The 15,325-nt window shown below is 42.0% G+C and overlaps 1 pseudogene; it reads left to right on the plus strand.

The window, feature by feature from the left end:
• Nucleotides 1–15,325, plus strand: part of LOC132871284 (protein FAM227A-like) — a 55,233-nt pseudogene that overhangs the window by 24,103 nt on the left and 15,805 nt on the right.

A 15,325-nucleotide genomic window follows, 5' to 3' on the forward strand; every position in this document is an offset into this window, starting at 1 on the left:
CGAGGGTTGTTGCTAAAACCCAGGATGGAAGGGGACGTGACATATTATCACTCGTGCAGTGACCTCCCCACAATTGTTGCTAAAACCGGTGATGTCCCGTCCCGGGTTTTAATAATTGTCTGAGCTGAGCAGTAATGGCGGAGTACTCAGTATGGAGAAAATGGAGAATGAGTGGACCAGCTGTCTGATTTCTCCACTGGATATGCTTGCCTCAGCAGCAATATCTCGCCCTTACATGGAAGAAGTGAATGAATGGAGAAATGAATGAAGAACTGAAAGTCAGATTGTTTCAAAACAATCGGCTACAAGATCGGCCTTCAAGAAGCGAGAGAACAGACAGGTAAGATGCGACTCTCATTTGGATACAAAACAACACCACTTGTTGTTTATCTGCATTCAGATTAATACATGTAACTTGTATTGTGTATTTAAGTTACCGGTATAAGATTATTTAATTTGCTTCAGAATGTGATTTTCTCAGTTCATCTGATTATTTAATTTGCCTTTTATGTTTTATCAGTGAAAATGCATGCATGTACATGTATGCTGCATTACACCTATCCTGTTTTAATGAGAGTCAACCCACAATCGATGAAGTCAAATCAGTCTTAGTTGAGCAAGTCGGTAACGGTATTTCTTACTTTCACCATAATTTTTTTATTTATATGACTTTGGTCTATAGCTGTAAAGGCCTCGGCCTTAAAACCGGTTCACACTGTGACGTCACACACTCAGGGCTGGCTGGCTCAGTGGGGCAGCTCGAATGCCAACTTTGCAGTCGATTTTAACTCTCAAAAATATATATAATTTTTATTCCCATTTATGCAGCATACAAGAGTCAAGGATGGAGATCCTATCCCCTCAGAAATGTATTTAAAAATAAAGGTTCTGCGTATTTCCTTAAATGCGAGTCAGCACCATCAGCACAGCAGTGAAGTCACCCTTCCAGCCAGTGTAGCGTTCATCAGTAATAAAGCAGTCAAGCCAGTGCTATCAAGCGCAAGTAGCACAGACTGAGAAACTAAGATTTCTGTCTCCAGACTCTTCTTCCACACACACTCGCCACAGTATTTTTCACTCAGACTTAAGAATTCATGTCCCTGTGTAATTTAATTAGTTACTTTTAAAATAAACATCAACAACTACACACAATGGTGCGACCTGGCAGCCTGCCACTAATCCCTTGCAAAATCCTTTGCCCTGTTGCTTTTTTTGGTGTCTGGCTAAGTTTTGACTGAGTTCAAGTCCCAGCTCTAATAGTAACAATTTGCTGCTGCTTGTAAATATTTGTGAAGAATATGTAATGAAGTTTTGGTAGCCTTTCGGGTGTTTAATGCGTCTTTCTCTTTCCCGGCGAACAAAGAAATGCTTCTGCACACATGCACAGCATAAAACTCTCATTGGATATTTTTAACATTTTTTTTCTAAGACTTTTGCACAGGGGCAGCATGGTGGTGTAAGTGGTTAGCGCTGTCACCTCACAGCAAGAAGGTCCGGGTTTGAGCCCTGTGGCCTGCGAGGGCCTTTCTGTGTGGAGTTTGCATGTTCTCCCCGTGTCCGCGTGGATTTCCTCTGGGTGCTCCGGTTTCCCTCACAGTCCAAAGACATGCAGGTTAGGTTAACTGGTGACTCTAAATTGACTGTAGGTGTGAATGTGAGTGTGAATGGTTGTCTATGTCTATGTGTCAGCCCTGTGATGACCTGGCGACTTGTCCAGGGTGTACCCCGCCTTTCGCCTGTAGTCAGCTGGGATAGGCTCCAGCTTGCCTGCGACCCTGTAGAACAGGATAAAGCGGCTAGAGATAATGAGATGAGATGAGACTTTTGCACATACGTTGGACAAAGCATTTCCATTTACTTGCAGTGTTGAGCTTTTATCTTTGAGAAATTAAACTATACTAAAAACCTGTGCTTGGAATCGAATGGTTACACCAAATGTCAAAAACCCATTTATCAATAAAGAAATATATACCGATTCGAAAGATACCTGAAATGTTCTCTATGAAGAAGTGGAGCAGAAGTGATTTTGATGTTATTGATTATAAAATAAAGAGGCATATAAATGCTGTTCTCTGAGGGAAGATTCAGAAAATATTAATTGTTGGTGTGTCACATGTACAACATTTGGAAAATATGTAGAACATGATTTAAAAAAAAAAGTTTAAGCCATGGCCTCAGCACATGGCCGCCAGCTAATTCTCCTCTGAGAAAAAAAAAATTTGGAAAAAGCTTAATGACAAGGACGGCAGTGAAACCAGAATAAACAGTGGCAGCGCTTTTCCAAGAAGGAGTAATTTATTAAAGGTGAAGGAGATGAAGCTTGATGCAGAATTAGTGATATTGTTCCTGGACAAGTATGTCAAGGCAATCTGTGTAAAGCTTTGAACACTCTGAATGGTTGGCTTTGCATAATGAATCAAGTGGATATGTCTTCATTCATTACCAAGAAAAAGGACAGCAAATGCACTTATGACCATCACCATAAATCATTGTTAGCCAAATCTTGCATGCTTATAGTGTTATCACATTTTGCACAACGCTCAGATGTATATCAGTGACAGAAGAGCAGATAGAACAAAGTGCGTCACTGTTGAAGTCCTGACGTCCATTTGATTCGAAAATAGTGTTGAAGCAATAAATCAGGCTTGGATTAATCATACGTGTTGAAAGGAAATGAATTGGTTTTGTGTGAACTGCTGCACTGAGTATTGGACTTCACAAGTATTTTCAGTGGTGCTTGAAAGTTTGTGAACCCTTTAGGATTTTCTATATTTCTGCATAAATATGACCTAAAACATCATCAGATTTTCACACAAGTCCTAAAAGTAGATAAAGAGAACCCAGTTAAACAAATGAGACAAAAATATTATATTTGGTCATTTATTTATTGAGGAAAATGATCCAATATTACATATCTGTGAGTGGCAAAAGTATGCGAACCTCAAGGATTAGCAGTTAATTTGAAGGTGAAATTAGAGTCAGGTGCTTTCAATCAATGGAATGACAATCAGGTGTGAGTGGGCACCCTGTTTTATTTAAAGAACAGGGATCTATCAACGTCTGATCTTCACAACACATGTTTGTGGAAGTGTATCATGGCACAAACAAAGGAGATTTCTGAGGACCTCAGAAAAAGCATTGTTGATGCTCATCAGGCTGGGAAAGGTTACAAAAGCACCTCTAAAGAGTTTGGACTCCACCAATCCACAGTTAAACAGATTGTGTACACATGGAGGAAATTCAAGACCATTGTTACCCTCCCCAGGAGTGGTCAACCAACAAAGATCACTCCAAGAGCAAGGCATGTAATAGTTGGTGAGGTCACAAAGGACCCCAGGGTAACTTCTAAGCAACTGAAGGCCTCTCTCACATTGGCTAATGTTAAAGTTCATGAGTCCACCATCAGGAGAACACTGAACAACAATGGTGTGCATGGCAGGGTTGCAAGGAGAAAGCCACTGCTCTCCAAAAAGAACATTGCTGCTCGTCTGCAGTTTGCTAAAGATCACATGGACAAGCCAGAAGGCTATTGGAAAAATGTTTTGTGGACAGATGAGACAAAAATAGAACTTTTTGGTTTAAATGAGAAGCATTATGTTTGGAGAAAGGAAAACACTGCATTCCAGCATAAGAACCTTATCCCATCTGTGGAACATGGTGGTGGTAGTATCATGGATTGGGCCTGTTTTGCTGCATCTGGGCTAGGACTGCTTGCCATCATTGATGGAACAAGGAATTCTGAATTATACTAGCAAATTCTAAAGGGGGCGGCACGGTGGTGTAGTGGTTAGCGCTGTCGCCTCACAGCAAGAAGGTCCTGGGTTCGAGCCCCGGGGCCGGCGAGGGCCTTTCTGTGTGGAGTTTGCATGTTCTCCCCGTGTCTGCATGGGTTTCCTCCGGGTGCTCCGGTTTCCCCCACAGTCCAAAGACATGCAGGTTAGGTTAACTGGTGACTCTAAATTGACCGTAGGTGTGAATGTGAGTGTGAATGGTTGTCTGTGTCTATGTGTCAGCCCTGTGATGACCTGGCGACTTGTCCAGGGTGTACCCCGCCTTTCGCCCGTAGTCAGCTGGGATAGGCTCCAGCTTGCCTGCGACCCTGTAGAAGGATAAAGCGGCTAGAGATAATGAGATGAGATGAGAATTCTAAAGGAAAATGTCAGGACATCTGTCCATGAACTGAATCTTAAGAGAAGGTGGGTCATGCAGCAAGACAACGACCCTAAGCCCACAAATCATTCTACCAAAGAATAGTTAAAGAAGAATAAAGTTAATGTTTTGGAATGGCCAAGTCAAAGTCCTGACCTTAATCCAATCAAAATGTTGTGGAAGGACCTGAAGCGAGCAGTTCATGTGAGGAAACTCACCAACATCCCAGAGTTGAAGCTGTTCTGTATGGAGGAATGGGCTAAAATTCCTCCAAGCTGGTGTGCAGAACTGATCAACAGTTACCAGAAATGTTTAGTTGCAGTTATTGCTGCACAAGGGGGTCACACCAGATAATGAAAGCAAAGATTCACATATGGTACTTTTGCCACTCACAGATATGTAATATTGGATCATTTTCCTCAATACATAAATGACCAAGGATAATATTTTTGTCTCATTTGTTTAACTGGGTTCTCTTTATCTACTTTTCGGACTTGTGTGAAAATCTGGTGATGTTTTAGGTTATATTTCTGCAGAAATATAGAAAATTCTAAAGGGTTCACAAACTTTCAAGCACCACTGTAGGTCGGTCAAAGGAACTGTTATAGAATCTAGAACCTTTCTGTCTCTCCAGAGCATGGTATTTTGGTGTCAGTCTCTCGCTTTCTCTCTCTCTCTAGGGCTCTGTCCTGCTCCTGAAGTTTATAAGTTCTGGGATTTTGAAGCTCTGGAGGCAAACGAGACTCGCAACATTTTACCCAGAGCAAAAAAGGAGAAGGAGAGAGGTACATCATTTTCTCAAACAACCCTCATCTCTGCAAAGGAATAAAATGTCCCCGTGTTCTTAAGTCTTTTAAACCTTTATTGAGCTCTCAAAATCTCCTTGCAGTGTTCACCTGATTTCCTCATTACTGTTTAAACACGTAAGATGGAATAAAATGTAGGTTTCTTAAACCCTGTCTTTATTCGAGATAAAGGGGAAATTAGTTTTTCAGAGGTGAGATGTGAGCTTGATTTAAGTTTAAATGCTTCTTTCACCTTGACAAATGATGAATAGCCTACTTTATAATGATGTATGCAGAATGTATTGTTTGATATAAAGACTTGTCAAGTCAAGAGCCTCGTATCGTCAAATGAAACGATATGATACGCTACACTGTATCTGTACAAATAGTGCCAGCCAGACATATTAATACTCAAAACTTTAATTTGTATTATGTTACAGATGAATAGCAGGTTCTTATATAGAACTCTGAATTTAGGAAAACATGAATTTAACCATTCAAAAAAATATCAGGCAAAAATCTCTCTCTCTCTCTCTCTCTCTAAATGAGTAACAGTGTTGTGTTCATTGCCATTTATTTAACAAATACACAAAATGTCATTATCTGTTATCCATACTTGTAGTGACATTAAGTATGTTCAAATGATTTACTTTGTTTTGTTGGTTTTTTTTTAAGCAATTTACTTTCAGTCTACCTATAATTTGGGTAACACGGTTGTATTTTCAAAGTGACGTTGTCAGGCAATACGACTATAATTGAATATTTAAAAAGAATGAGAAAACATACTTTTGTTGTTCTCAGGAAATTCAGGTGACCCAGTGTCATGTGAAATAGATCAAATATTTTCTCATAAGGAAAACAGGACCAAGTCAATGGAAAAGGGACGTTTTTACATTCTCAATGTTAAATGGATTCACAAACTGGAAAAATATGAAGTATTTTTGAAATATTTGAATGATTATATTTCAAGGTAACATGTTATAGTGGGCTAGGACAGTGCATTAAAAAAAAATCCTGTTTTCTAAGATTTCCTGTCTTACTTAGACCCTCCTCTGCCTATTGGCACATTGGGCAGCAAGTTTCCGCCACTTAGATTTATCAGCCGCAGCTTCATCAGCCTTCTCTCAGAGGATGTTCATTCTCTTTAGGTCCTCCTGGAAAGTCCTCCTCCATGTGATCTTTGGCCTTCCCTTCCTTCTCTTGCTGACTGGCGGTGTCCATGCCATGGCTGTTTTTGCATGGCGGTGGTCTGGCAGGCATAAGATGTGGCCTGCGAGCCGTCTTCTTTCAGCGACAATTTCACTCAAAGGTCATGATCTGGCCCTCCGCAATATTTCCTCATTTGTAACATGGTCCTACCATCTCACTTTTAGGATCTTCCTCAGGTTTTTTTTGGTGAAAGACATCCAGCTTTTTGCTTACACGGGCTGTACGCTTCCAGGTCTCACTGGCGTAGATAGCTCTGTGGGAATAACTATGCTGTTGTAGAGTCAGAGTTTTGTGTCACAGTCTATGGTGTTTGCTGTCCAAATGGTGTTCATTCAGGTCACGACCAGTTCTGATCGAGGGAGTCGAGGTGGAGGCTGTGGATTCCTACAGTACAAGTACCTTGGGCTGTGGCTAGACAGCAAGCTGGACTGGACTTGCAACACCAATCACTTATACAGGAAGGGACAGAGGAGGCTATACTTCCTTAGGAGGCTGCGGTCCTTTAACATCTGCAGGAAACTCCTGCGGATGTTCTATCAGTCTGTGGTCGCCAGTGTCCTGTTTTACACCGTGGTGTGCTGGGGGGGCAGCACATACAAGAAGGACACATCCAGGCTGGACAAACTGATCAGGCGGGCCGGCTCTGTGGTCGACATGAAGCTGGACTCTCTCTGGTGACGGTGGCAGAGAAGAGGTCTATGGACAAGCTATTGAACATCATGGACGATGCCAGTCACCCTCTGCACACCATCATCAGCAACCAGAGAAGCCTGTTCAGTGACAGAATGCCCCTTCCCAAGTGCAGGACAAACAGACTTAAAAACTCCTTTGTCCCTCATGCCGTCAGACTGTACAACTCCTCTCTGGGGGGAGGAGGGGTAACAGAGGACGGGAAGGAGCAGTAGCCTAGCCTAACAATAAGCAATACCAGACGATGTGCAATATAATGTGCAATATAAAGTGCAATATCTCTCCTGCTGCCCCCTTTCCCTTTTTTTCCCTCCTCTCTCCCCCCTTCCTTTCTTCCCCATATCTTATTCTTTTTATATTTGTATATGTAAATACTTAATTGGGGCGGCACGGTGGTGTAGTGGTTAGCGCTGTCGCCTCACAGCAAGAAGGTCCTGGGTTCGAGCCCCGGGGCCGGCGAGGGCCCTTCTGTGCGGAGTTTGCATGTTCTCCCCGTGTCCGCGTGGGTTTCCTCCGGGTGCTCCGGTTTCCCCCACAGTCCAAAGACATGCAGGTTAGGTTAACTGGTGACTCTAAATTGACCGTAGGTGTGAATGTGAGTGTGAATGGTTGTCTGTGTCTATGTGTCAGCCCTGTGATGACCTGGCGACTTGTCCAGGGTGTACCCCGCCTTTCGCCCATAGTCAGCTGGGATAGGCTCCAGCTTGCCTGCGACCCTGTAGAAGGATAAAGCGGCTAGAGATAATGAGATGAGATGAAATACTTAATTTAATTTATCTAGAAGTTTTTTCTCTATTTCTTTTCTCTGTTTATCTGTAATGATGCAGCTGGACTCTTAAGTTCCTTGAGGGAACCCTCCCAAAGGGATCAATAAAGTTGTATCTAATCTAATCTCATTTGTTTAAATACTGTAGCTGCTTTACCAATTCTGAAGTTGACATGAGGCTCTACTTCGCCATCACTGGCTGCCATGCTGCCAAGATAGGTGAATTGGTCAATGGTTTTGATGCAACTATTGTTGACACTAATACTGACTGATTTCTTGTAGAAAGGTTTTATATTAATGTTGCAAGTTAAATATCCACATAGGGTGTTGAACATATTTCTAAACGTATTGTCAGGAGGACACATATGGTGTGTCGGTTGTTGTTATTCCACGAAATTTAGTTGTGCATGAGCTGATAGCCGATGAGTCGCACAGCGCCGAGTTGGCTATAAGCCATGTACAACGAGATTGAGTGGAATAATTGTTTTATTCTATCCACATTCACTGAATTCTGAGATACAGAGCTTTTTATTTTTTGCAAATTTGAAAAATAATTTTATACAAAATGTCCGACAAAATCATTTCCATTCAGAATGTAAACAAACACATAGCAATTTGTGAAATTGCTATGACACATACAGTAGCATAATATGACACATAACTACACAGACACATAGCAATTTGTGAAAAATGCTATAATAATTATTCTTGAAAAATTAAAAAAAAGTGTTCTTACCATCAAATACTTTCATTCCATATTTGGGGGGGGTTTGAGTAGAGAGTGATATATATATATATATATATATATATATATATATATATATATATATATATATATATATTTTTTTTTTTTTTTTTTCCTCCCAGCCTCAGTTGGTTCAACAACACTCCACTGGGTTTTCCAGCAAGATGGCCATCAGGGCACAAGCAACTTTTTAAGCTCCGTTTGCTTGGTCCCACACTTTTGGATTTAAACTGTCCTCTTCAGACAGAAAAACTTTGGTAACCTTTTCACTGACACCTTTTCAACTTGCTGGAACAAAGGAATCGAAATAAGACGATGTCTGTCCTCAAAGATAAAGATTTTCCCCCACTCAAAACAGCTAATGGTAAGGCGGGAAACCCGCTAGCCTTCCATAACTACACCGCAAACGCAGAGGCTGTTACTCCAATGGACACATCAGGCAAAGCTAATGTTAGCCACACAGCAAGCACAGAAGCTGCTATTCTGGTGGACACACCAAAACCAAGCAAAGCTAACACTAGCGCATCAGGCACCAGAAGACCGCTAAACACTACGCCAACAAAACTGCCACCCGCTAAGAAAATGGCAACCAAAACCGGACCCATGCTCTCCTTAGCTGATGTTCTGGCAGCCATTCATAGCTTGGTGGGCAAAGTAGATGGCTTCGGAAAACAACTTAAAGAGAACTCTGACTTGTTTACCAGCGTTATACAGTGCGTGGACCAGAACTCAATGGAAATTGCAGGAATACAATCCAAAATGGACATTTTGGAGAAAGAACACAGTCAGACCTGAAGAAACGAAATGCCACACTGAAGGAAAAGGTGCTTGAGTTTGAACGTTATAAACACCGCTGGAACCTGCGACTTTCGGGGCTCAAAGAACAAGAAGAAGAAAACATCAGAGAGAAGACCGGAGAGCTCCTGCTGAATATTTTTCCACAGTGGGCTGACAACATTGGCAATGTGGTCAACTCGGTGCACTGTGTAGGCAAGAAAGAAAACAGACAGAGCCGGCAGGTCATCATGCAGTTCGTGAGGAGACTTCACCGGGATACGGTCTGGAAGACAACTAAGGACTCACAGATCTGCCAGGAGCGAGGGGTCCACTTTGTCCAGGACTTCACCAAGGAGGACAGACTGGCGAGAGAACAACTATGGCCAAAAATAAAACATGCTAGATCTCAGGATAAGGTGTTTTTTTACAAAGGCCACATAGCAGTTATTGATGGGCATGTAGTCACTACCTAAAATGCATTCGCCATTTGAATCATAATGTGATACGGCAAGTTGATGCTTTATAAGCTAAGGGTAAAAGAAAAAAAAGCACTTTATGTTCCACTTGTTCAAATTGAATCCAAAGTTGTTATACTCTCCCGATTTCCCTTTTATGAATGTTTTTTTTTCTTTTTTTTTTTTTGAAGAGTCTAAGTTCCAAGATAAGATATTCATTTTTCTGAATACTTGTGATTAGAGGACAATGTCCACACTGTTCTTAGGGACCTGCCTAAGTTTAAGTTAGCTTCAAAAGCAAGCTTTAATTACCTTAAGATTTTACAACCTATTTTTGTTTTTGTTTGAGTGAATAGGTGTCGGGCGGCACGGTGGTGTAGTGGTTAGCGCTGTCGCCTCACAGCAAGAAGGTCCTGGGTTCGAGCCCCGGGGCCGGCGAGGGCCTTTCTGTGTGGAGTTTGCATGTTCTCCCCGTGTCCGCGTGGGTTTCCTCCGGGTGCTCCGGTTTCCCCCACAGTCCAAAGACATGCAGGTTAGGTTAACTGGTGACTCTAAATTGACCGTAGGTGTGAGTGTGAATGGTTGTCTGTGTCTATGTGTCAGCCCTGTGATGACCTGGCGACTTGTCCAGGGTGTACCCCGCCTTTCGCCCGTAGTCAGCTGGGATAGGCTCCAGCTTGCCTGCGACCCTGTAGAAGGATAAAGCGGCTAGAGATAATGAGATGAGATGAGATGAATAGGTGTCTCATCTCATCTCATTATCTCTAGCCGCTTTATCCTGTTCTACAGGGTCGCAGGCAAGCTGGAGCCTATCCCAGCTGACTACGGGCGAAAGGCGGGGTACACCCTGGACAAGTCGCCAGGTCATCACAGGGCTGACACATAGACACAGACAACCATTCACACTCACATTCACACCTACGCTCAATTTAGAGTCACCAGTTAACCTAACCTGCATGTCTTTGGACTGTGGGGGAAACCGGAGCACCCAGAGGAAACCCACACGGACAACATGCAAACTCCGCACAGAAAGGCCCTCGCCGGCCACGGGGCTCAAACCCAGACCTTCTTGCTGTGAGGCGACATCGCTAACCACTACACCACCGAGCTGCCCGTGAATATGTGTGTGAATGAAAATGTCTTTACAGTGTAATCTAAAATTTTTGACAATTAACACTAGAGGTCTAAGGGATAATATAAAGAAAGAGGCCTTATTTCTATTCTGCAAAAGCAGAATTTCTCAATGTGTACTACTTCAGGAAACCCATTCAAAGGAATCAGACGAAAAGTTTTGGACATCTCAATGGGGAGGCCAATTTTTTTTTTTTCACATGGTACATCAAGATCAGCAGGCATTGCAATTTTACTCAATATCTCACTGGGGAAAATAATTGCCACCAAAAGTAGTAACAATGGCCATTGGGTAATATGCATACCCCAAATAGACAATTTTATACTAATTTTAGGAAATGTTTATGGACACTGTAACATAGCACAAAACAGAAACCTTGTTACAGCGATTAGAGAAGTTATTTTGCAGTTTAAAACTAAATATGGAACTGGAAATATAATATTGGGAGGGGACTGGAATATGGTTAAAGATGAATGGCTAGACAGACTTCCTAGTAGATTTACAAACCTTCACCCCAATACTATGCTGGTTGACTATTGTGATTCATTAAAACTTGTAGATGTATGGTGAGAGAAAAATCCAGATGTAAAACAATACTCTTGGTTTAAACCAGATGGCTCATCCAAATCAAGACTTGATTATTGGTTAATTACTGATGCTCTATTCAATCACATTTCACTCTGTGAAATAATGCCCGCACCTCTAACTGACCATTGCTGCGTTGAGTTACTGGTCACACCCCTATCGCAGTCCCACAGGAGAAAAGGGTACTGGAAATTTAATTCTAGTTTATTAAAATATGATAACTTTTGTAAAGGCATAGCGAACCTTATACAAGAAACCTTACATGACGAAGCCTTATCATACTCTCAGAAATAGGAATTCCTAAAATATAAAATCCGTCAATTCTCCATCTCCTTTAGTAAACAGGTTAGAAGCCAAAATAATATAGAAGAGGAAAGTATTATAAAAGATATACTCTCAATTACTACTTGTTCACTATTGTCAAAGAGTGATCATATAAGGCTTTTACAATTACACACTAAACTACGGTAGACAAAATCTATGAACAGAAAACTCGAGCGGCATACATCAGATAACGAGCAAAGTGGATGGAAGAAGGGGAAAATATACAGCCTACTTCTGCAGGTTAGAAAAAAACACAAGAACAAAATACAATAAAATCTCTGATGATTAATGGCTCTGAATGCTCTGATCCGTCTGTTATTGCAAAAGAAATTAGTGCTTTTTATCAAAATCTGGATACCTCTTCCTACTCTTCTGAAAAAAGTGGATATCTTCCTGAACAAAATTGAAGAATCGATTCCAAAAATTGACAATAAATTTAAAGATAAATGTGAAAAAGATACAGAACTGATTGAACTTGACAAAGTCAAGTCAACTTTATTGTCAAATATGCTATACATGCTCGACATACAGCACAGATGAAATTTCAGTCCTCTCTGACCCATGGTGCAAACAGGCAATGCAATAAATAAAAATAGAATAATTGAAAAAAACAAACAATATAAACAGTATAAACACTCTAGATAAGAACTAGACATAGACTAAACACTCAGACAAACAATATAAACAGTATAAACACTATATAAGAACGATACATAGACTAAACACTCAGACAATATAAACAGTATAAACACTAGATAAGAACTAGACGTAGACTAAACACTCATATATACATACATATATACACACACACACACACACACACACGTAAATTGGTGCAAATAAACAAACAGTCAAGGGCACTTGAGGTATAGCAGGTAAACATGAAATAAGCAGTATAAACAAACTAGCAGCTGTTAAGGTGAGGTCATGCGGAAGAGTGCAAATGAGCGAGGTAAAGTGAGATGTGCGGTCCCTGAGTTCAGTGTGTTAATGAACGATGAGATGTGTGTGTGTGTGTGTGTGTGTGTGTGTGTGTGTGTGTGTGTGTGTGTGTGTGTGTGTGTTTGGGGGGAGAACTGTGAGGATGACATGTCAGATGCTGAAGGAGGGGCAGGGGGGTGTGCGAGCAGAATCTGTGGCAGGGGGCAGAGGGGGGAGGAGGGGCAGAACAGGGAGGGAGTTGAGCCTCCTGACCGCCTGGTGAAAGAAACTGTTCTTGAGCCTGCTGGTTTTGGCCCGGAGACTCTGCAGTCTCCTCCCCGACGGCAACAGACTGAAGAGGCTGTGAGATGGGTGGGTGGGGTCACCTGCAATCCTGATGGCTTTGCGGGTGAGGCGGGAGTTATAAATATCCATTAGAGAAGGGAGAGAGACACCAATGATCCTCTCAGCTGCTCTCACGATGCGCTGCAGAGTCTTGCAGCAGGACACGGTGCAGGCGCCGTACCACACGGTGATGCAGCTGGTCAGGATGTTCTCGATGGTGCCTCTGTAGAATGTGTGCATGATGGGGGCCAGGCTCTGCTCTCCTCAGTTTGCGGAGGAAGTACAGACACTGTTGGGCTTTTTTGGCCAGTGATGCGGTGTTGTTGCTCCAGGACAGGTCTTCAGAGATGTGCACACCCAGAAACTTGGTGCTGCTCACCCTCTCCACTGCAGCACCGTCGATAGATAGTGGAGCATGCTGGGTGTGCTCTCTCCTGAAGTCCACAACAATCTCCTTCGTCTTCTCCACGTTCAGACGGAGATTGTTGTCCTTGCACCACATGGCCAAGCGGCTCACCTCACTCCTGTAGATTGTCTCATCGCCATTGTTGATGAGACCCACCACAGTCGTGTCATCTGCAAACTTAATGAAGAGATTTGAGCTGGATGTTGGTGTGCAGTCGTGGGTCAGCAGAGTGAAGAGGAGGGGGCTTAGCACACATCCTTGGGGGGCCCCCGTGTTCAGTGTGATGGTGCTGGAGGAGTTGCTGCCGACCCGTACAGTCTGTGGTCTCCCCGTCAGGAAGTCCAGCAGCCAGTTGCACAGGGAAGTGTTGAGTCCCAGCTGGTCCAGTTTATGAATAAGCTGCTGAGGAATGATTGTGTTGAATGCTGAGCTAAAGCCTATGAACAGCATTCTGACGTACGAGTCTTTTGTCTCCAGGTGGGTGAGGGCTGAGTGGAGGGCAGTGGAGATGGCGTCATTGGTCGAACGGTTGGACTGATATGCAAACTGGAAAGGGTCCAGGGCGGGGGGGAGGGCAGACTTGATATGCCGCATGACTAGCCGCTCAAAGCACTTCATGAGGATGGGAGTGAGTGCAACAGGGCGGTAGTCATTGAAGCAAGAGGGAGACGGCTTCTTCGGGACCGGGATGATGGTGGTGGTTTTGAGGCACGTGGGGACAACAGCCTGGCTCAATGAGATGTAAAGATATCTGTGAGCTCCTCGGCACAAAGTTGTAATGTGTTTAAAACTAGATAAATCCCCTGGCCCCGATGGGCTAACTGCTAACTTTTACAGACACTTTTGGGAGCTACTTAGGGAACTCCTCTTTCAGGTGTTTAATGAAGCAATAACTAACCTAATTTTACCCACAAGCATGAAACAAGGCATTATAACATTAATACCAAAACCTGGTAAAGATAAAAGGACACTGGAAAATTATCACCCAATCTCGCTTTTAAACGATGATTATAAACTGTTAACATACTGTACATCTATACCAATAGATTAAAAAAAAGGACTTGGTCAAATAATTAGTGAAACACAGTCAGGGTTTATTAATAAAAGATCAATGCATAACAACAAGGTTAGTGCAAGACATCTTAGAATACAGTCACCTAATTGAGGACAAGGGCTTTATTTTATTTCTTGATTTTCACAAAGCTTTTGATAAACTTGAGCATCAGTTCCTTTTTAAAGTCTTGCATTTATATGGGTTTGGTCCAAAATTTTGCAACATTATAGAATCCTTTTATGACGGTACAACCAGCACAGTAGCACTCCCAACAGGCACTACTCCTCGCTTCTCCTTAAACCGAGGAGTTAAACAAGGGTGCAATATATCTCCGTTTCTCTTTATTTTGGCAGCATAAATGTTAGCAATCCTTATGAAAAACTCAGAAATAGATAAATTAAATAGCTTCAGTGAACAGTTGATAATAAGCCAGCTTGCTGATGACACCACAATTTTTCTAAAAAGCCTAGAACATATCCCTGAAGTGTTTAAATGTATTGATCTCTTCTCTGAAGCATCTGGTCTCACACTCAATCATAGTAAATGTGAACTCATGGCTATACATGATTGCAACCTTTTAGAAGCATATAACATTCCCATTAAGTCTTGTGTAATATATTTAGGAATTCACCTAACCAAAGACAGTGCCATGAGTGAAACATTAAATATTCATGATAAAATTCTTCAATGTAAATCAAAATTAAATTCATGGTTACAAAGAGACCTAACAATATTTGGAAGAACGTACAACCCCGATTCCAAAAAAGTTGGGACAAAGTACAAATTGTAAATAAAAACAGAATGCAATAATTTACAAATCTCAAAAACTGATATTGTATTCACAATAGAACATAGACAATATATCAAATGTTGAAAGTGAGACATTTTGAAATTTCATGCCAAATATTGGCTCATTTGAAATTTCATGACAGCAACACATCTCAAAAAAGTTGGGACAGGGGCAATAAGAGGCTGGAAAAGT

Source organism: Neoarius graeffei, chromosome 23, assembly GCF_027579695.1.
Source record: "Neoarius graeffei isolate fNeoGra1 chromosome 23, fNeoGra1.pri, whole genome shotgun sequence".
NCBI classification, from domain to species: Eukaryota; Metazoa; Chordata; class Actinopteri; order Siluriformes; family Ariidae; genus Neoarius; species Neoarius graeffei.